The 19916-nt window shown below is 43.0% G+C and overlaps 1 protein-coding gene across 14 annotated transcripts in view; it reads right to left on the bottom strand.

Moving 5' to 3' along the window:
• baz2ba (bromodomain adjacent to zinc finger domain, 2Ba) overlaps window positions 1-19916 on the bottom strand; it is a 68460-nt gene that overhangs the window by 38165 nt on the left and 10379 nt on the right. For all 14 annotated transcript variants that reach the window (XM_086290664.1, XM_086290717.1, XM_086290704.1 and 11 more), the window contains exon 2: window positions 16544-16586. The gene's annotated coding sequence lies outside the window, so the exon portion shown is untranslated. The remainder of the gene's footprint in view (window positions 1-16543; window positions 16587-19916) is intronic.

Here is a 19916-nt window from a genome sequence, read left to right on the forward strand (position 1 = left end):
CTCAACCACACAAAGCTGCTGCAGTCTTCAGTTTCCTTCCTTTGCTGATTGCAGGGCTCAGAAAATAAGTGTCCATGAAAAGAATAAATTAATTTGGTTTAAATGACCGTTATGGCCAGTAAAAACTAAAAAACTCTTATGGGTGAACCATGCAGCCAGTGGCATCCCAGATCATAGATTTTCTATATAGTTAGCAGCTCACTTAGCAATTACTGCTTAATGAAATGACTGCTCACATCTCTGGCTTATCTCTTCTCCAAATCCCCACCTTAACACCTTTCTCCTGCCCAGTCCTTCTCCCCTTGTGCTCCACTGTTCACACTTCCTCTTATTTCTTGCTTTTATTAAAAACATTACCAACACCTGACAAATTGACTTCATTAACTGCTTTCTTCTCAACACAAACAGACAAATGCTAAACTGCAAATGAGGTTCGAGGTGCTCTTAACAGAAGGGAGCAGAAAAGAAAGCATGTTTACAGGTATTTAGAGTGGCGAGCAATCCATGGTGTTGCATCTGTGTTTGAACACTGCAATCAGGTGAAGGTCTAAAAAGCCACAGAGTAGTCTTCAGAGCAACAATCTGGCAACCTACAGTAAGCTGTGATGGGAGAAAATCCACCAGCATTAAACTCAATATGTCAATCAGCTGTATTCCTCTGTTCAAATGTGTGCTTTACTTAATGTTAAACATGTGAAAATGACTGGCTGGAGGAGAATGGTGCTGTATTGACAGAGAGGGAGGCAAAGCAGCAGGCAGTCAGCCACTCTGTTCTGCTTCACTGCAACATGGGAGGGAGGCCAGCGTGGACACATACACACACGCACGCACGCACGCACGCACGCACACACGCACAGATGTAAAAACACACATACAGGCATGTACACAGGAGCAAGCACACGCTCGCACAAATGAACACACACTTACACTCTTCCTCTCTCGCTCAGTCTCTCTCTCGCTCTCTAACAAACACATGCACACACTCGCACACAGTGCAGCAGGTGAGGTGCCAGCACATCACAGCGCTGCCATTTTTCAGTGTCTTGCTCAGGGAGAAGCGCTCTGACATTTTATGAAGCACTCTGCAGAAATCAGCAGCTTGTAATGGCGGCTGGACTGTCACTCCTTTCCACTCTTCACACTCCCTCTATCTCCTTTCCTCACACTGCTTTTAAGATATTATCTCCACTGATTAGCATAATCTAATCAATTTTACAAAATTGGCTTTTAATTACAAAGAAAAATCTTTCTTCTCACAGTTACTGGTTAAGCCTTTGTTTTTGCAAAAAAAAAAAAGAAAGAAAAAAACTCAAACTGAGGCAAGAAGTAAAACCTCAGCGAAAGGTTAGAAAATGCTACCTATCACACTTGAGTGGGAGAAACAGACTAAGACTGATGTGTTAAGGGTATAAGTGGCAGAAATATCACCGGCTCATCTTCAATATGCTAGACAGCATGACAATATGAAATTAATACATTATGATTCAACAACCTAGTAAATGTCCCTGGTTGTACATGTAATGGTAAACAATTCTTTTAGATATGTGCATTTTAAAGCAGCTGTTTACTCGCTTCTTGTTTTTCTCTCTCTTTTTGACCCTTGGAATCATGGCTGCTAATATGACTGTACGTGCTTACTGGAAAGGCCAAGTGATTAGAAACTCAGCTGTTAAATATGTCCTCTGCATAAAAGAAGGGATCTATAACTATGATTAACTCTCTGGCATGTTGTTGTGCCTGACAAGCTCTCTGTTGAGCAATGATTAACAGCTTGTGACTCTACAAACCGCCGCTTGCACATTACCACAATGTTTACATTAGCCAGACCCTCACTGAAGCCATTACTGCTGTTGCTAAGCTAGCACTCATCATTGGAAGCTGAGCAGCGGGCAGCCTGTGGCCCAACAATTTACAATGATGACAAAGGTTGGCAAACGTGGCCTAAAGTTTACCTCTGAAGTTTCACTCAGGGCCAGTTTAACTCAGAACTGTATGCCCACAGGAAAAAAAAATGTGATTCAACTTGAAATATGTGGGAAGTGTCAAGGCCAAATCTCTCAGTGTAGGCTACGCTATAAACCTTAAACTAAGCCGATTTCATTAATGTGACATTAGCATTTGTAATGAGAAAAGGGGGGAAAAACCCTTGGGACATCTTTGTGCTGTTACCACACACACATGAATGCGCATGCCCACGTACAGGCACACACACACACACACACACACGTGCAAACACAAACACACGCAAACACATAAGCTGCGATATCAGCCACTAATTTACATCCATATTACACAAGAATCACAAAATGCAGCCAAAGCACAGAGGGGAGAAAATGTTTGTATGTGCGTAGGTTTTCTAATGAACACCACAGATTAGTTGCTGTAAACTAACTGTGATAGTTAGTTCAACCTTTCCTGATGAGCTGGGCAAATAGTTCCAGACAAATAAAGCCTGGCATTCATTCCCGCTTTATCCTGCTCCAGACGGAAAGGAAGGAAGGAAGACTGTATCAAGAGCAAATCTTCAACAATCCCATCACTTTATTTATAACTTGCCAACGCACAACTCGGAGCTCATGTGATGCGTGACAACACTCCTTGTTTTTTTCTTTGACAAACCAAGCAATACATTAAGCTGACTTGTTTTCTATGTCCCTTTTAAGACTTCTGTCACGGTCTCGCTGGCAGACCGTGGGGATGTGGGGAAAGGAGGACCCAAAATGCAGGACTCTACAGTGCAACAGTGTTTATTTACAGTGGTGACAATCCGAACAACAATAAATCCCCCCGTGCGATCCCAACTCCCGTTCCGTGTCTTCTCCTTTATCCCGTGCTCCGTGCTCTGTCTCCGTTCCCTGTGTACTCTCCGTGTGCTGCCTCCTGGTCGCCACAATTCCTCCTGAGGAAACACGCATACCAAAGGCAGCCGTGAGTACAAAACCTAACAGTAGACTTGCACTAACCTTGCACAATACACTTAAGACTGACGGGAAGTCACTCAACGATCCAGCGTCGAGGAGCTCTCAGCCACACTGTTTTGAAGCTCCTCTGACGAGGCTTGATCGGCGCCAGGTGTGTGTGGATTCCTGGGTGGGACCGGTCAGCTGGCAGGGCCACACCCACCAGGCCTAAAAGTGCCTGCCACGACCGCACCCTCACATACACAAGCACACACCCCTAAACACCTGACAGTACACCAACACGGAAAAACAGGACAGCAGACACAACCATAATAACAACAACCACAATAATGATAATAATAATAATAATAATAATAATAATAATAATAATAATAATAACTACAATAGTAGTCCACACTGCTCACGGACCCCGAATCCCTGGAACTGGGTCCGTGACAACTTCACAGATGTCCTGGCAAGCTTGTGCGTGTTGATTTGCTGGGCGAGTGACTGTAAGGTTTTTGTTTATTCAATATTGAGCTACATGTTTTCAGCGTAACTTTAGGGACCAACGGCCCTGTGCAATTAATGACTGGGTGAGCTGGTTAAAAATCATTTTAAAAAAGCTTGTCGAATCACAATGACATGACACACAATAATATTATTAATAGAAGAATATGCAACTTTGTATTTGTAGAAGTCTTGAGCCACCCCTCGTTTCTTTACATTTTGTTAGAAAAAATAGAAAGTAGGTGCAGTGATTTATAAGCATGTGCCAACATAAATATAATTACAGCACAAAGGAAAAAAACAAAAAAGGTGTTGTACAACTGTAACAACCTTGAAAGTCAATATCTAGTTTAACACAGCCTGAACTCTCATAGAAAAGTCCTCTGTCCTCTAGTTTCTTTAAGTAGTCTTCAGGAATAGTTCCCCAGGCTTCTCGAAGGATATTCAAAGCTCTTATTTGTATGTTGGCTGAGTTTGTTCTGTTCTTTGTCGAGATGACTCTTTCAATAATGGTGAGGTCTGGACTCTGGGAAGGTCGATCCATGACTGAAAGTGTTCCCTTGTGTGTCTGTTTCTATCCAGGTATGCTTTTCTGCATCAGTAGTGTGTTTAAGATCACTGGCAAGATGTTGCCAATCAGATGCTTTCCAGATGGTAGTGGATGCTTGATCAAAATCTGACAGCACTTTTCTGTGTTCATAATTCCATCAACTTTTTCAAGATCTCCAACATCACTGGCTGTAATGCAGCCCCAAACCATGACAGAGCCTCCGCCTGTTTTACACATGGCCACAGACATTCACTGTGGTACCTTTCTCCTGACCTTCTTTGTGGAAACTGAAACAATTTCAAACAGAAGTTTAAAATTCGGATTCCCTCCATGAGACCTGTTGTCAGTGATTTTCAGTCCAGTTCTTGTTTAATTTGGCATAGCTCAGTCTTTTCTCATGTGCTGTAGATAGTCTTTAGGCCTGTCAGCCCGTCTTTTGTCCTCCACTTGTTTCGTTTTTTTAAAAGACGCACTGCACATCATGCTGAAGTATGACATGTTTTCAGTTGTTTAAGAATCACCTTTTTGATGCACTAGTAGTTTATGGCTCTCAAACTATTCTTTGGCATTTTTCATAGATTCAACTAAAGAAATGGGAACAAATTATGAGGGCTGCTAGTAAGAAAGTGCCTAAATCTCAATTTAAAAATTGGATCTTTGGTAAACACTTGGTTACCCTTTGTGTGATTCCATTTTTATGCTTGAATGATTCATAGGTCAGTGTTACGTGGCTCAATAAACAAACAAACAAACAAACACATTTTTTAATCTACTTATTCCTTATCTTTTCACTGTTTATATGAGTGATGGATCAAATATTGTGATGTGAGACAACGCTGAAATGGTTTGGCTCTGATGTGCTGTAAAATATAAACATATGGATAAGTACAAAGATATGAATATCTTGCTAAATTTCTGTTTTAGAAGAAAGAAGAATGTAATTTTCACCTTCAAAAAAGTGAAAACTACAAATTATACAACATGGGATATCTGTGGAGATAAAAAAAAAAACCCTTGGTGGTGCTAACACATTATTACACGAGTGTTAACGATGATATGAAAAGATGTTATAAGAGAACAAAAAAACCCACTACTATACTGTAACAACAACACGCTATGTGATTAGGCGAGGTCATGATAACATAAACAGCAATCTAAATATATTTTAATGAGGACCAGGCAGCAAATAGTCACTATGCTTACTGCTGGCTGTAGTGTCATAAAGACTTGTAATGTTGTCTGCTGCCCCCAATAATGAGAGCGGTTTGTAAAGACAAGAGGTTTTTTTTTTAGACTATAACGCCCAAACATATTGGAGGGGGGTTAGATGGAACAAAGGACCTGAGCCAGGATTAAATCAGAGACGTTGTGCACACTTGGAACGCATCTTGGCCATAAACGGGCATCAAGACTAACCAAATGTTGTTTATTTTCACACGTGCCTGTAATTGCAACAATAAGATATGTTGGTGAAAAAAGTATGTGTTTTCTGTTTTTATGACTGTTGAGAAAAATAATTCAAGTTGCTATGTAACTTGCCAAAATGCACGCAGCTGGCAAGCATGTGACCAACGAAAAACAATTTTCACTTGTTCCAAATTCAAAATAAAAGATATCGTCCTTTTTCTTTTCTTTCTTTTAACCACATCAAAAAAAAAAAACAAAGAAACTTAGTGTGACCTTCAAGAAACTGTAAAAGGTACATGTTCAACAAAAGATAGCAAGAAACTGACACGAAAACAAGACCATACTATTATAAGACCTCTTTGTTTCTGCATCTGAGCTGGCTTAAAATGAGACAACTCAAGGAAATTCACAGTTCAGTGAGCTGAGATTAAGACCAGAACTGTACAACACTGTGGTCACCACAGTTTGCCTCGAGGCATGCATAATGTTACTCTGACATGGTTTGTTCTGTCTTTCTGTGCTGTTATTGTGACATCTGATGCCATGCAGTTTGGAATAAATGGTCATGGCAAAAAAGAAAAAAGAATCAAGGCATGACATTTGACAAGTGCTATCATCCAATCCTTGTGTTCTTGTAAATGTGACCCTGCCTATACCCTTCCAGTGTTATCAAATGGCAAAATTGGGACATCATGTGCCAAAAACCTCTATTTTTTTCTACACCCAAGCAAAATTTGTACTAAATTTCATTAAACATTTCACATGAATTAGGGGGAAAAAGCACTTTCCTTTCAGTGCAGTTCAAAGTGTGATAAAACATGACACTTATATAACAAAAGCAGTATCATAATGGGAAACAGCTTCATTTTTCCAGTATCACCTTTCTGTGGCTCTATCCAGGACATTTTCCTCCCTCCTGGGGGCAAATGTTGAAGACCCTTTTAAAAGTCCAGCTGTGCCTTAAAAGAGTTAGTCACACCAGCAATGGGGTGCTTTGAAATGGTGTGCAGAATATCCACCAAGTAGTGCTCCTTTTTTCCCCCCCTTGACATGGCCCTATTTCCTGTATCACCACACTTCCCCTGTGTGATTTCATATAAAAAGCCAAAATATTTGAGTCTCCATTGTCGACTGTGTCAAACCCAGCTTTGACATTACTGCGCTGCAATTGCACTCCCCCAGGTGGATCTACACATGACATACGCACACACACTCATATGCACTTGCACACACTCACACTGACACTCGCAGTTACCTGTGTTCAACTGTCTTTTCATGTGAAACTAGACCCATAACTCCACCCTCTGGATCCTAACACTTCCTTTTAGTTGAGCCAATCGCAAAGCTTGCCATCAGCCCCCGTCTTGTTACCTGATATTATTTCAGGAGGAGTTAAGGAGAGCAAAGAATAGTGTTGGCTCTACATGAATGTCTGCTTGTTTTTTTTGTGCGCGTGTGTGTGTGTATCTGTGCTTGTGTCATGACGAGTAGATTCCTTGTGTAGTGAGGCTGAAACCGAAGCTGCCTGGGCCTGTTGTTGATAGCTGTGTCTCACCCACTCAGTGCCCCAGAGGGAGTCAGGACCAAGACCACTGCTCAGGGTCTGTCTGTTCACACACATGAAACACGGGCTTAGATTACACAGAGCTCAAATATGACTCATCCCAAGGAGGGGGTGGAGGAAGGCCTTCTCTGTTGTTTTGCACAAAAAGCGTGCGCACACGCAGACACACACTGCCCGCAATGATAGCTACATCACAGGCTCAGGAAGAAAGGACCTTGTGGTTCCACACACCTGCCAAAGACAGATGTTAAGAATAAATCAGAGAGAAGCTCAGAGTGAAGAGAAACTCCACACAGCCGTAACTCCACTAACTCACTGCACACTACACTAACTGGAGAGCAAACAGCTGCACATGACAACACACACCAGTGATGAAAGTAACAATAGCATGCATGCACCTGACATGCATACAGAAAGAGGCTACAACAAGGGTGGGAGAAAGAGTGTATTCAAAGTTTCTGTCTCACGGGCTCCGCTGGTGTTTTTTAGCGCTACTTTGCCGCCGTGTAACCAGCTCCCGTCCTCTCTGGAACTGAGGGTGTTTAAGTGCAATTGTTCTGGAAGAAGTCAAAATCCTCCAACGACAGACAAACAAGTCACAACAAGGCTGAAAGCGGTGTGGGTGGTTTTGGAGAGGAAGCTCGTTTTTCCGCTGCTGACTAAGTGAATTTCATGATTTCTTCATGTAAATATAGCACCACTGGGTTATGAAGAATCAACACTTACAAAGCCTGCCCTTTAACTTGTTGCAACGCAGAATAATATGCTCAAAATCTATTTTAAGGGCACTGTGACCTCTAAAAGCACAATTTAAACACCTACACAATATCATCCTACATCCTGTCAGTCATTGTGGCATACTTCCTGGTTCCAGAAATGATGTGTCAAAAAAAGAAAACTTAGATGCATTCACAGACAAGACTGCGGCTTTTGTCTGTGCTGGCACCTATGTCTAGGAGCAGCCGTGTTACTCCTTTTTTTATTATCAATTGACTAGCAAAGGCAGAGTGGCGTATGTAAGTGATGCGTACATGGCATGCATGGGTGTCATAAACAGACACCCTTTATGCTCTGTGGCCCAGAAATAGTGAGTTAACCAACGACAATTTGACTTTATCTCTCTGCGTGCTATCCTGAAATTCCAGCCTACTGGTAAACGCCAACTATGTGGCATCCTGTCACACTACAAAATGCATCTACGTGTACACGTGCGGTTGTTCGGACGTGCGCCGACTCAGGAAAGAAGAAGCGAGTGTGCGTGCTTTGCTTTCTCAAGGGGGACTTTTAAATTACGTTTGTGCAGAACTGAAAAACCGATGCAAGGAGAGTTAAAATTCATTCACAAAGAGTATCACTGGAGGTATTTAAATATCCAGTTAAAAAAAAAGTTTACTCCTGTCCACCATGCTTACAATTATTTGGCAGGATAAATCCCAACTCTGTCCCCTGCGATGCCGATGAGTCTAACATCCATGACTCAAGAGGTCAGGCGGCCCATGCAGGCTGGGAATTACGGGGTTAAGGGGATGAAACCAAGTGTGTAATGTGAGAAGACATGCCAACATGGCTTCTCAGGCAACAAACAGAAAGGCGACAAACATATCTCGGTGATTACGGGGAACGTGAGGTATGTTGGGAAGAAAGACTGTCACGTCATCCATGAGGGCAAGCTGGAAGAAGAATTGCAGTGGCTTTTTGAACTGGCTGAGTTTAGACATGTTAATCAGTAACAGCCTGTTGTACTTCAGACGGGAGGAGAGTGAGCACTGGGGTGTGTTTGCGTGTGTGTTTGTGTGTGTCTGGCACGTCCAACACCACTTGGATTTGAGCTGGGTTGAAGAAAGCGAAAGCTCCAGACCAAGAGATGATCCATCTGGACTGTTTCCTTACAAAACATATGGAAAAATGCAGAAGCTTTTTTTTTTTCCCTTTTTCTGCCCACAATAGCTATTAATATCGAGCACAGAGCATTTGCTCATGCCCCACTAAGGATTGGAATCCCTTCTGAAACACAGTCATCTTGGAGGATTAGAAAAAAGTGGCCAGGCATTTTCACACACTCACCACATGTATTCTCTGTGTGCAAATATTATAATATAGTCCCATAAACGCTTACAGTAAACTAATTGATGGAACTAAACATATTATTCTCCCAGACACACACACATACATACACATACACGAAACACACACACACACACACACACACAAACACAGACAGGATTTAGGTAAACTGAAATGACGTAATCTGAACCCACAGACATGACATGACTTATTTTGCTCAAGTCATCTGAACAAAGATAGCTTTTCTTTTCCGCTTTGGAAATAATTCTCGCGTGCATCAGCAAGGACCCCTAAATAATCACACCAACTACCTGACAGCAATTGTCCACAGCAGCGCTGAAACCTGTGTTACAATGACAGCTCTGTAAATTGTTTTAATTATAGCCAACACAGATAACAGCCTGTGGAAACATCACCCTTTTCTTCAAGTCTTTTTGTGCAAGATGCAAACATACAGTATTCCCTGAAAATCGCAGCTTGTTATGTGTGTATGTGTGTGCACGTATATGCGTGTGTGTGTGTGTGCGCGCGCATGTGAATACAATATTCATTTTGCTGCAGGAGGACAATCTATGCATAACAATGAGAAGCGCTAATGAAATCAGCCATCAACCTGCGATACATACATATTAAAGCAGGACCTCAGAGTGTCATTCGCTTAGTGCATCATTTGTTCCCAGTCGGTTTTTTCTCTCTGCCACCTGACCTTTAGAGTATGTACCCCCCCCCCCCACACCCCCTTCACTTCTCCACGCTAAAAATAGGAAGTGTACCTGCAGTACTGTGGCATTAAGCATACACATGTGTGTGTGCATGTCATTGCAGCACTGCACGAACATCATGACAATTCATTTAGAAATGTATACAGCACTGATTTTGGCACAAATGTTCGTTTTTAGGATTCATACACAGACAACTAGTGACTGTCTCCTCCAAGTTGAGAGATCTGACGATCACCTCTTAACGGATGATGTCAGCATTACAAATGTTAACCACTGTCAGAGCTGAATCTTTAGTATAATGTCATATCATCCCAACTGCCAGGCGATCATGCTCCTCCCTTCCCTCTAAGCGTGCTTCGTGGCTATGGTCCCTCTGTCTCTCCCTCTCTCTCCCTAACCCCCACCCCCACGCTGGCAGGGAAATGGATCCCTCCACCTGACAGTGGCCATTTTGAGGCTTCTCTCCTCTCCTCTCTACCCCTGCTTCCTGGTAAACAATGGGAGAGGGATAATTGATCAAACAGCCAGGGAACCCTCCGAGCAGGGGAAGGTCACCGCCCGCCAGCCTAGCTCACTGTGAAGGAGGAGGGGTGTGTGTGTGTGTGTGTGTGTGTGTGTGTGTGTGTGTGTGTGTGTGTGTGTGTGTGTGTGTGTGTGTGTTTGGGGGGGGTGTCAGTATGTGTATGAACATTTGTCTGTGTGTATATGTTTTGTGTGTATGATTGTATTGCATCTATGAATGTTTTGTTGTGTATGGCCAACTGTGCAAAAAGGACACAGAGTATTTAGTGTCTATGTACAGTGTGTGTGTGTGTGCGTGTGTGTGGGGTGGGGGGGTGAAGGGGGTCTTTCTGACGCTCTTGAGCTGCCATTTTTCTTCCCTGACAAAGACTCCATCTGCCACAGAGCCATTTGCTGCCTCCCGAGTCGGCAGAGCATTCTGCACGCCGCGTTCACCTTGATGTCACCTCTACACAGCTCACGCCTTGCTGACGCTGTAGACACACACACACACACACACGCACGTACACACACTTGAACACACAACAACACACATTACCTTTTCTCTCATCTAACCAAAGATATATATGCTTATTGTCTCTCACTCACAAACACACACTTTCAGTTTTTGTCATGCACATATTATCTTGGCACTCTCTCTTCACACACACACACACACACACACACACACACACACACACGCACATATTGAATGTGTATGTGTCAAGACAGCGGCCCTCCCTTTTCCTCTGCATGGCTGATATCACTGTGCAACCATCAGCGCTGTGCATTGTGGGAGTGTCTGTTGGGGCAGAGAGACGCGACAGGGGCTGAGGGATTCACACGCCTCTGAAAGACAGCCAGAGGGAGAGAGAGAGAGAGAGGGAGGGAGACAGGAGGGGAGGGAGGCAGAGAAAAGAGAGAGAGATACGAAGGGGGCCGGTAACTGGAAATGAGAGATGGCATTTTAAAGAGGAAGCTGAATTTCACCTGCAATTACCGTAGCTCCGGGGCACATGGCTCGGTTAAGAGACATTTCATTCCAAAGCCACTGCATATAGCTGCCGCACTGAGCCCTGAGAGGCGCATAAAGAAGCAGGGAGAGAGAAAATAGAGCGGTGGAAAACTCTCCTCTGCCCTAGATGGCCCTCAGCAGATGCAGTGATGAAAGAGTGGAGGCAGTCAGGGATGTTAACTGGTAAATGAAACCTAGCAGAAAGAGGTAGCATAGAAAGGAAAACAAAACAGAACTAAAGTAAGGAAAAACAGACAGATAAAGAGACAGAGAAAAGAAAATGGGTATCACATTCAGCAGGCCTCAACTCAACCATCTGCACACCAGACCAGACGGTTGAACTGGGACTCAGAGCGCACACGCACACGCACGCACAAACACATGTACACCCACTGAACAAAGAGAAAATCAAATCCAATAATCATAGACACTCACTCTCTCACAGTTAACTACAGGGAAAGCTGGCTATGTTTAATGATTAATATCATTCTTAGTATTCATTCTACTCTTTCGATGAAACCTAAACCCTCTCCCTCTATCTCTTCCTCTTTCTTTCTCTCAGAACTCCAAATCAAGCCATAATGGTTTCCCTGAGGCTCAGTGTCCTGGCTAGTTTCACCAGGCACACTGCTGTGTTTCATAGGAGAAGTGTGACTGCACAGAAACCGTAATGAGCTCTCACTGGGAGCTGGGGGCCTCCTGGCACAGCTAATGGCTTCTCCTGACTACAGCTGTATCCAGGTTACAACCTGGCCTGGCACAACAGGCCCTGGGATGCACAGGCCCAGTAGGGACAAACTATTCCCAGCCACAGGCACACAACGTAGGCAGAAAACGCATCCATAGCAGTGGACTGTGTTTAGTGTGTGGGTGTTTGAAGTAGAGAAGGAGGAAAGAAGACCTGGGGAAGAGAGTAAGGGGGCAGGAAGTGGGAGAGGATGTTGAGAGACAAGGGGTTGAGCAGAAACACAGACCAAGGAATACAGACAGTTGAAGACATGTGGTTTGGCCATAAATGCGGCAGATAGACCCAATAAACCTGAAAGCTTTCATAAGGGAAACAGCTGGTGTGTGTGTGTGTGTGTGTGTGTGTGTGTGTGTGTGTGTGTGTGTGTGTGTCTAAGACTGGCATGATATCAGATTTTCAACAAAATTATCATGTCCTATCTATCTATAAAGGTTAATATATGCTTGCATAATATAAACATTAGGTCACCATGTCATTTTTGAGTACAGATCTCACCAACACTCCTTTCACAACCACAATGTGCAGACATGTCTTCCTTATTGGGGACAGAAAGGCAAGTCCTCATAATGTAAATCATTAAATTTTAAAGTGATGACATGTTGTCCAGTTAAGGTTAGGTTAAAGTACAGGGGAGTAAGGCAAAGCTAAGCTTGGAATTACTCTCCAGGAAAAGAATGGAAGTCAATGCAAGGCACTGTGGATGTTTATGTGTGTATGTAAGAGAAAGAGATGAGGAAACTCTGTGTGTGTGTGTGTGTGTGTGTGTGTGTGTGTGTGTGTGTGTGTGTGTGTGTGTGTGTGTGTGTGTGTTTGACTTGGTGGGGGGTGTGGGGGGGTCTGCTTAATTATCTCCATAAGACAGTAACCCTGCATTTTCTAACAGCGCATGCATGCACAGACTAAGTACAGACAATAATGATGGCTTTTTATAATAACAACTCTGCTAATGATAACCAATTACTAATAGTCATATTAACCCATTTGGCTAAGCTTCCAAAATTAAAGCAAAACAAAACACAAAATCAGAACAATCAAGGACAAACAAACATCAAATTTAGAACATAATTGGCTTTAAAACCTTTAAATCTGGTGAACCATGTGACCCACAGAAAAAAAGACAACATCTGGGTTAGGCTGATGAAAGGGCCAAATGCTCTAAGATGACGTCGACAACTTTGCAAAAATGTCTTAGATACCATTTTCTACTCAGGGTGAGGGTAATGTGATTGGTAGGTTGGTAAGTAAGTGCAAGAGATGGCAAAGGATGGATCATCACTTGTTTTCAAACCTAACAGTGAAACAGGCATTAGAGCTGCGTCCAAGGAGCTCAAATTGCAATCCCGTTTGTATGCGGCTAAAAGGTTTGTGATGCATGGGGTTTAAAGGTCTACTCCTAATGTTTCATAAATTACTGGTATACAATTATGTTGCATTATGACACCCAGAACTCAGCATTGTATAGCCAACATCAAGCCCGTACTACAACAAATACAACACAGAGACATACACACACACTCCTGTTGTTGCCCTCTCTAGGAAAGCTCACAGCTTGGGTTCTTTAGCTCCTGTTTTGTCTGGCCTCCATTCAAAATGGCCCCCTCATGACCACGCACATTATGGTCCGGGCAGGCAGCCCCTGAGTGGACTGAGGCTCCCTGGGTGCAAGCAGTGATTCATGGCACAAGTGTCTGTAAAAGAGCAGCCTCACCCCACGCTGCAGCCCTTCATGGGGACAAGAAGAGCAGAGGCTGTTTGGCAGTGGGGGTGAATCAAAAGTCTGGCTACAGGACTGAGCCCTGTCGAGATCATGCGGGCCAAGAGAGGCAGAAGGGGAACAGCCAGTGTGTTTCCTCATGTGCGTGTGTGTGTGTAGAAAGCATGAGTTTGAGTGAAAGCGACACAAAGACATGGATGGCTAAGCCCAAAGTAATGCTAGAGTGTGTCTGCTGAATCTACTCTGCTCCCTATCCCGAGGACAATCACACAGTAGCTTTTTAACAATCTTAGCTTCGAGGCAAGTACAAAGTACTAAATGTTTAGGAGTTATCTCTAACACTTCCCCAATCTAACAGAGCACCAGTTTAAAGGGCACTGGGAAAAAAGACACTGTGAGAAACAAAGAGGGCTCATGAATAAGAGCTGAAAAATGATAGTAGTTGCTAGGATTGATGAAACCCTATTCAGGTTTTGTGACAGGCAACGAGACACACAAATTCTTTCCCCTCAGGCTAGAAGGTGTAATTTCCCCTTCCACTGCCACAAGAGTCATGTAAAAAATTATCTATAGCTCAGTGACTGACTGCTTCGAAGTAATTCCAAGCAGTAATTTGTCCTTCTATCTATCTATCTATCTATCTATCTATCTATCTATCTATCTATCTATCTATCTTTTCAGAGACACTCAGAATAGAAACACTGGCATGCTACTCTGTTGTAACACACAGTGGGATGCGGATGGAAATGCTGGCCCCACAGGACACACACACACACACACACACACACACACACACACACACACACACACACACACACACACACACACACACACACATATAAAGAACGGACTGCTGTGGGGCTGACGCAAGACTATCTCTGTCTCACGTGTCTCTCCCCTACGGCCGCCCGCTGCTCCTGACCTTCGAGATGTTTTTCTCTCTCCTTCTCCCTCTCCCTTTATTCCTCTCTATTTCACACTCACATAACACACACACACACACACACACACGCAGCTCCCAGCCACTCAGTATTTTGTCATTAAAAAGCATTGCATTTCAAGCTTGGATCAAGCAGATGGGGCTGCGTAAGCATTGCTGCTCCTTCGCACAGCACCTTGGCTTAAGTACAGATAGTTTACATGCAGTACGGCACTCTCGCTTAAACACGCGCACACAAACAGACATGCGAGCGCACACATGCACACGCACAACCTTCCTGGAACCGGAGAATCAGCCCGTTTGTGGATGGCTGCTTCACTCGGGTACTGTGCATCTCACTTGTGTGATGCCTAGCTGATGTGGCTGAATACTTTAAGACATGCTCTAAAAAATAACAGCGCTACACAGCAGACGAGGGTATCGTCTCTTAGCAGAGAAAGCCTCATTCTTATCCTAACATATTTTGTAGTCCTTTCCGTAGACCAGTGGTTCGTGCCTTGCAGTGGCAAAACACTGACATAAATACTCACATAAAGTTCAATGGGTTCATAACACACACAATTACACACCCACATGCGTACGTGAATGTAATATAATTATATCTCTGTGCCATTAGACACATTTCTCTGTCTTTCTTTCATTTTCTCTCACCCTCAACATTTGCATATTCCTTTGGGTGTTTGAGTTGAGCAGCTCTTTCCTTTTTCCTCCTCTTGTCTTCCAAGCAACAAATGTCAGCTAATTACACCATAGCTGTTTGGATGAGCTCCATCTTTCCCCTGTGCTCTGCTGTGCTTGTTCTCTATGGGGCTGCAGGAAGAGTCAGGCAGCCAAGACACCAGTTAGGAGCAGCCAGCTGTGGGGGTTGAGCTAGAAGGCTACCCCCCCCCCCCCCCCCCCCACACACACACACACACCCCACCACCACTACCCACCCCTAGAAATTGATTCCCCAAGAGAGGACTCATCAATACTTATCACAAATGATACAAGCAGCCCGCACCAACCTGCAGGGGATATAATGTATCATTCACAGCCAGAGATGAAGCAGTAATGGTTAGACCTGATAGAATCGGGTCTGCTAACGCACAAGGCTAAAAAGACAGTCACGGGCGAAACAAGTATTTCACTGAGCTCTGCATTCAGCAAAAACCTTCTTTTAAAAGATCCAATTTGATCTGGTGACACACTCACAGGCACAAGGCCATCAAGTCAGGCAGGAGAGAAAGTGCAAGTCATTGTCTGTGTGTGTGGAACAATAAACTGGCACACCACTTGGTGTGTGTGAAGTGAAGCCTTGAGGACGCAGCCGCGCCCCTGAGTACAGCTTGCTCTCACACACAGACACAGCGAGAAAACAGAGAAGGAAGAAAGAAAGGGTCTCAAAAAGGAGAAGATTAATGCTACACGCAGAAAGACACACAAACAACTAAACCCAATCCAAGATCCTAACCCAGAAGCACTGTCGGGCACAGTTAACACCCATTTACATTCAGTGTTGGGTCTGAAGAGATAGCAAACTCAAAGGATGTTTATTAGGCGCGTACGTTTCATACAAATATTCTGATTAGAATGGGAGAAATCTAATTAATTGCTTGATTCACTGAATGAACCCCGAATTTGTAATGTAATCATAACAACTGCTTTTCAAGGGGCTCTTGTTAAATTTAATTGGGGGAGAAGAAAAAAAACATCCTCTTTCGCTGAATGAATGAAAATCGAATTAGGCCTGAAACTGGAGGAGTCTGCAAGTTTGTTCTGTTGCGCCATAAAAAAAAAAAGAAATTATTTTTTAAAAACCACTGTAAAAGCAGAAGTGTGTGACAATGTATATTTTCAAAAGTCACGCATCAACTATTTTGTAACATGCATTTTGGGCAGTGTGAGAGATTTTAGAGATGCACTTACTGTTACAGGTGTCTTCAGCTCTTTGACATCACTGCTGTAACACCTGGGGAAAAGCAGAAACAAGAGATCACTGTGGTTCGGGCCGAATACAACAATCTGACTCATAAGAAGAGCAGCATTCTCAAAACGGGCAATTTTGATATAGTACTATGAAGCTTTTTTCTCTTCTTCTTTCATTTCACGACCTGAAAGCTGGCGGAGGCCCTAAAAACTACTTGCACTTCAAAGTTACAGTTACACAGCTTAGTATTTGTGGTTTTCCAGACACATCAAAGGAAAAAAATACAGTGACGTCTGAAACACAGCTGTGGCTACACACACACACACACACACACACACACACAAACAGAAAGATATTCACACCCACAAAAAGTCTCTTTCTCCCTGAGCCCGTTCTTGCAAAACCTGTTTGTTAGAACTGAATCTAGACATTGGAGCTTCAAGTGTGAGGATATTTTCCCTAAACACAAGACAGTTCTTGCAGAGAACCAAGCCTTACCAGCGTTCTCACGCCCATCTCTCATGCATTGTCTCTAAGGCCCTCCTGTGCACTTACAGACCGGGCTTAATCTGAGCAGCTCACCATAACAGACAACACCCTGCTTTGTATATCACACTACAGTGCAGTTTTTACAACTTTCATTTACGCTGATATAACCTCGTGTTGAATAAAAAGAACAGCTGAAGGACAGCTTTCGATTATGAGTTATAACTGGTGTCAGCAAGGTTAGGTGGGATCAGAATGCAGTACCTACAAATGTCACGGCTCCCTGTACACATGCACACAGACTCAGGGAAGCAGACATTTCCAGACACGGCAACACACAAGCAGTGTTACAGCATGTGTGGGTAGCTATCTAACAAGGTTTTGTTGTCAGTAAACACATCCATCTGGTCAACAGCAACTGAATCAAGTCTGGTGGATGCCTCAGCGGCACGGATGTGGTCAGATATTACAATAATAGTTAAAGCTATCCTTTTTCCTACAAAGTTCCCGTCTTTTCTGTTAACGTCACTTGCTCAAATGGTAAAAAGAAAGGGAGTATGTTACAAGTAAGTAAGTCATTTTGTCTGTCCAGATGCCTTCAAGTGTTTCCAAAGTCTGTGGTACACAGTGCAACGCATGTCTGTCATTACAACTCAATGTATCACTGAACAGAAATCACCTAGACTGACTGTGTTGGTAATAACCGAACTGATCGAACTGTAATGGTTCCCCTCATTATCTGTTCTCTTACACAAACACACACACACACACACACACACACACACACACACACACACACACACACACACACACACACCATCACAAACTACAGGCACACACAAATACTTTGATAACTCATCGCAGTGATAATGATAACAGAGAGCCAGGTAGGCTGAATTCATCTTCAGCTTTTTTCATAAAGGCCTATTAGTGGATGATTAAAGGATCTCTGCTCACAGGACTTCACCACAGAAAATGATTTGCCAGCCACGAGGCAGGTGAATTACACTGGATAAGAAAGCCAGTGCTGTCTGCCATCATTTGCCTCACTGAGAATCAGGCTGTTAGTCTATTAACCTCATTTTATGGTAGGATCTTACCAGTTTTACATCAAACATTACAAAACACTCTTTTCCTGTGACTGCAGCCTTGTTCCGCTGCTATGTCCTCATAAATTATGTCAGGGCATTGTATTAAGTCTGCAGCAAACAATTAATTAATTATGGATTCATCTTTTTCAATTAGCTAATAGTTAATTTGGCATATAAAATATTGAAAGGGTGTAATAAATATACATTAAAATCTTCATAAAGTCCAATATGACATAAATAAAACTGCTTGCCCAAGCCCTTTAGATGGATTTTACTACAACAGAAAGACAAAAAGAAAGAAGGCAGAAAAAGTACAAAACAGTTGAAGCCAAAGTCAATGCCAAGCAAAACATTAATCAACTACAAGTTTGAGTGAAACATGATGTGAAAACTTCAAAGCGCTATTCACAGTTGAACAAATACAAATCATCACGAATGCAAAAAGGTTCACCTCAGCATTAATTTAGTGTGACAGAATTCACATAGCCGTGCTTTCTGAGTAACACCGAGATAGTTGAATGTCTATATATACAAGTAATCCAACAAAATCGGTGCCCTAAGTTATGCCGGTGAATTTATTACTTTTTGAGTAACAATCCGAATGTCAATTTAATAATAGCCATGATTGCTTAGTCATTTCCATTTAATTAATGTGAAGGCAAATAAAACCAAACACACATACACACACAAAGAACTATCTCCAAAGTAATAATTACCAGCATTTAAACTCCAGGCATGCTTGCACATGGACAGCGTACAACCTAACTGCTATGATGTCTCCCTGAATTGTCTTGTTTGGTTACTCTAATCTACCCCTGTTGCCTCAGCCAAACAGATGTTGACTTTACTTTAAGATTCATACAACCGCTCTCAGGCATCCACACAGGGTTAAATAGAGGGGTCAAAAGAAAGAAAGAAAGAAAGAAAGAAAGAAAGAAAGAAAGAAAGAAAGAAAGAAAGAAAGAAAGAAAGAAAGAAAGAAAGAAAGAAAGAAAGAAAGAAAGAAAGAAAGAAAGAAAGAAAGAAAGAAAGAAAGAAAGAAAAAGTCACGTGAGCCTTCATTTATGAACAAGCTGCTGGTATTTGAGCACGGAAAACAAGTGTACTCTGAAAATATACATATTGAGATTGGCCTAAAATCCCCTGCTTTTTAATATTTGATGCATTGTTAGACGAGCGACACTGGCGAGGTGTTTGTCTCTGTTGTCTCTGCTGATCTCTGGCACACCGGGCCCTGTGGGAGTGAGTTAGTGAGACTTGGCCGCAGACATTTTCCTGAAGCCCCCAGAACAAAACAGGCAAGTCTTGACAGTCTGTCCGCCACCGAGTCGTCACACAATCAGTTGCAGGAAACCAATCCCTAAATAGCAGTGATTCATCTCTTCATCACACACAATGCCAGTACACAGTGCACAAAGAAGCTCTCTCTTCCTCTCTCCCTCTCTCTCTCTCTGTCTTACCCTATCTGCCCCCCCTCCCTCCCTCAGTATGGTCTCTCATGCTGCTTAAAAATAAGTGCTTCTCCCAGCTTTCTTTGCCCTGTGATTTACTGGCAGTGTTTAACTGCAGGGCAGCATCTTTTATCGTTACATGATCTGGGGCTGAAAGCTGACAAAATGGAATCTCTGCGCAAGTACTTTTGTATGTGAGCAAGTGTACGTTCAGGGGAAAGATGGGAACGAGACGAGGAATAAAGAACTTATGTGAGAAACGTTTGCCTAAGTGCAATTCAAATCCCTCCAGCCTCCCAGTGCTGCGTGTATGTGTGAATATACGTGTGTGTTTATCATTCCCC

Source organism: Aulonocara sp. 'chitande type north' Nkhata Bay, linkage group LG1 (genome assembly GCF_057382095.1).
Source record: "Aulonocara sp. 'chitande type north' Nkhata Bay isolate Kocher_YH1m ecotype deep benthic linkage group LG1, A_spYH_male_GT1.1, whole genome shotgun sequence".
Classification (NCBI taxonomy): Eukaryota; Metazoa; Chordata; class Actinopteri; order Cichliformes; family Cichlidae; genus Aulonocara; species Aulonocara sp. 'chitande type north' Nkhata Bay.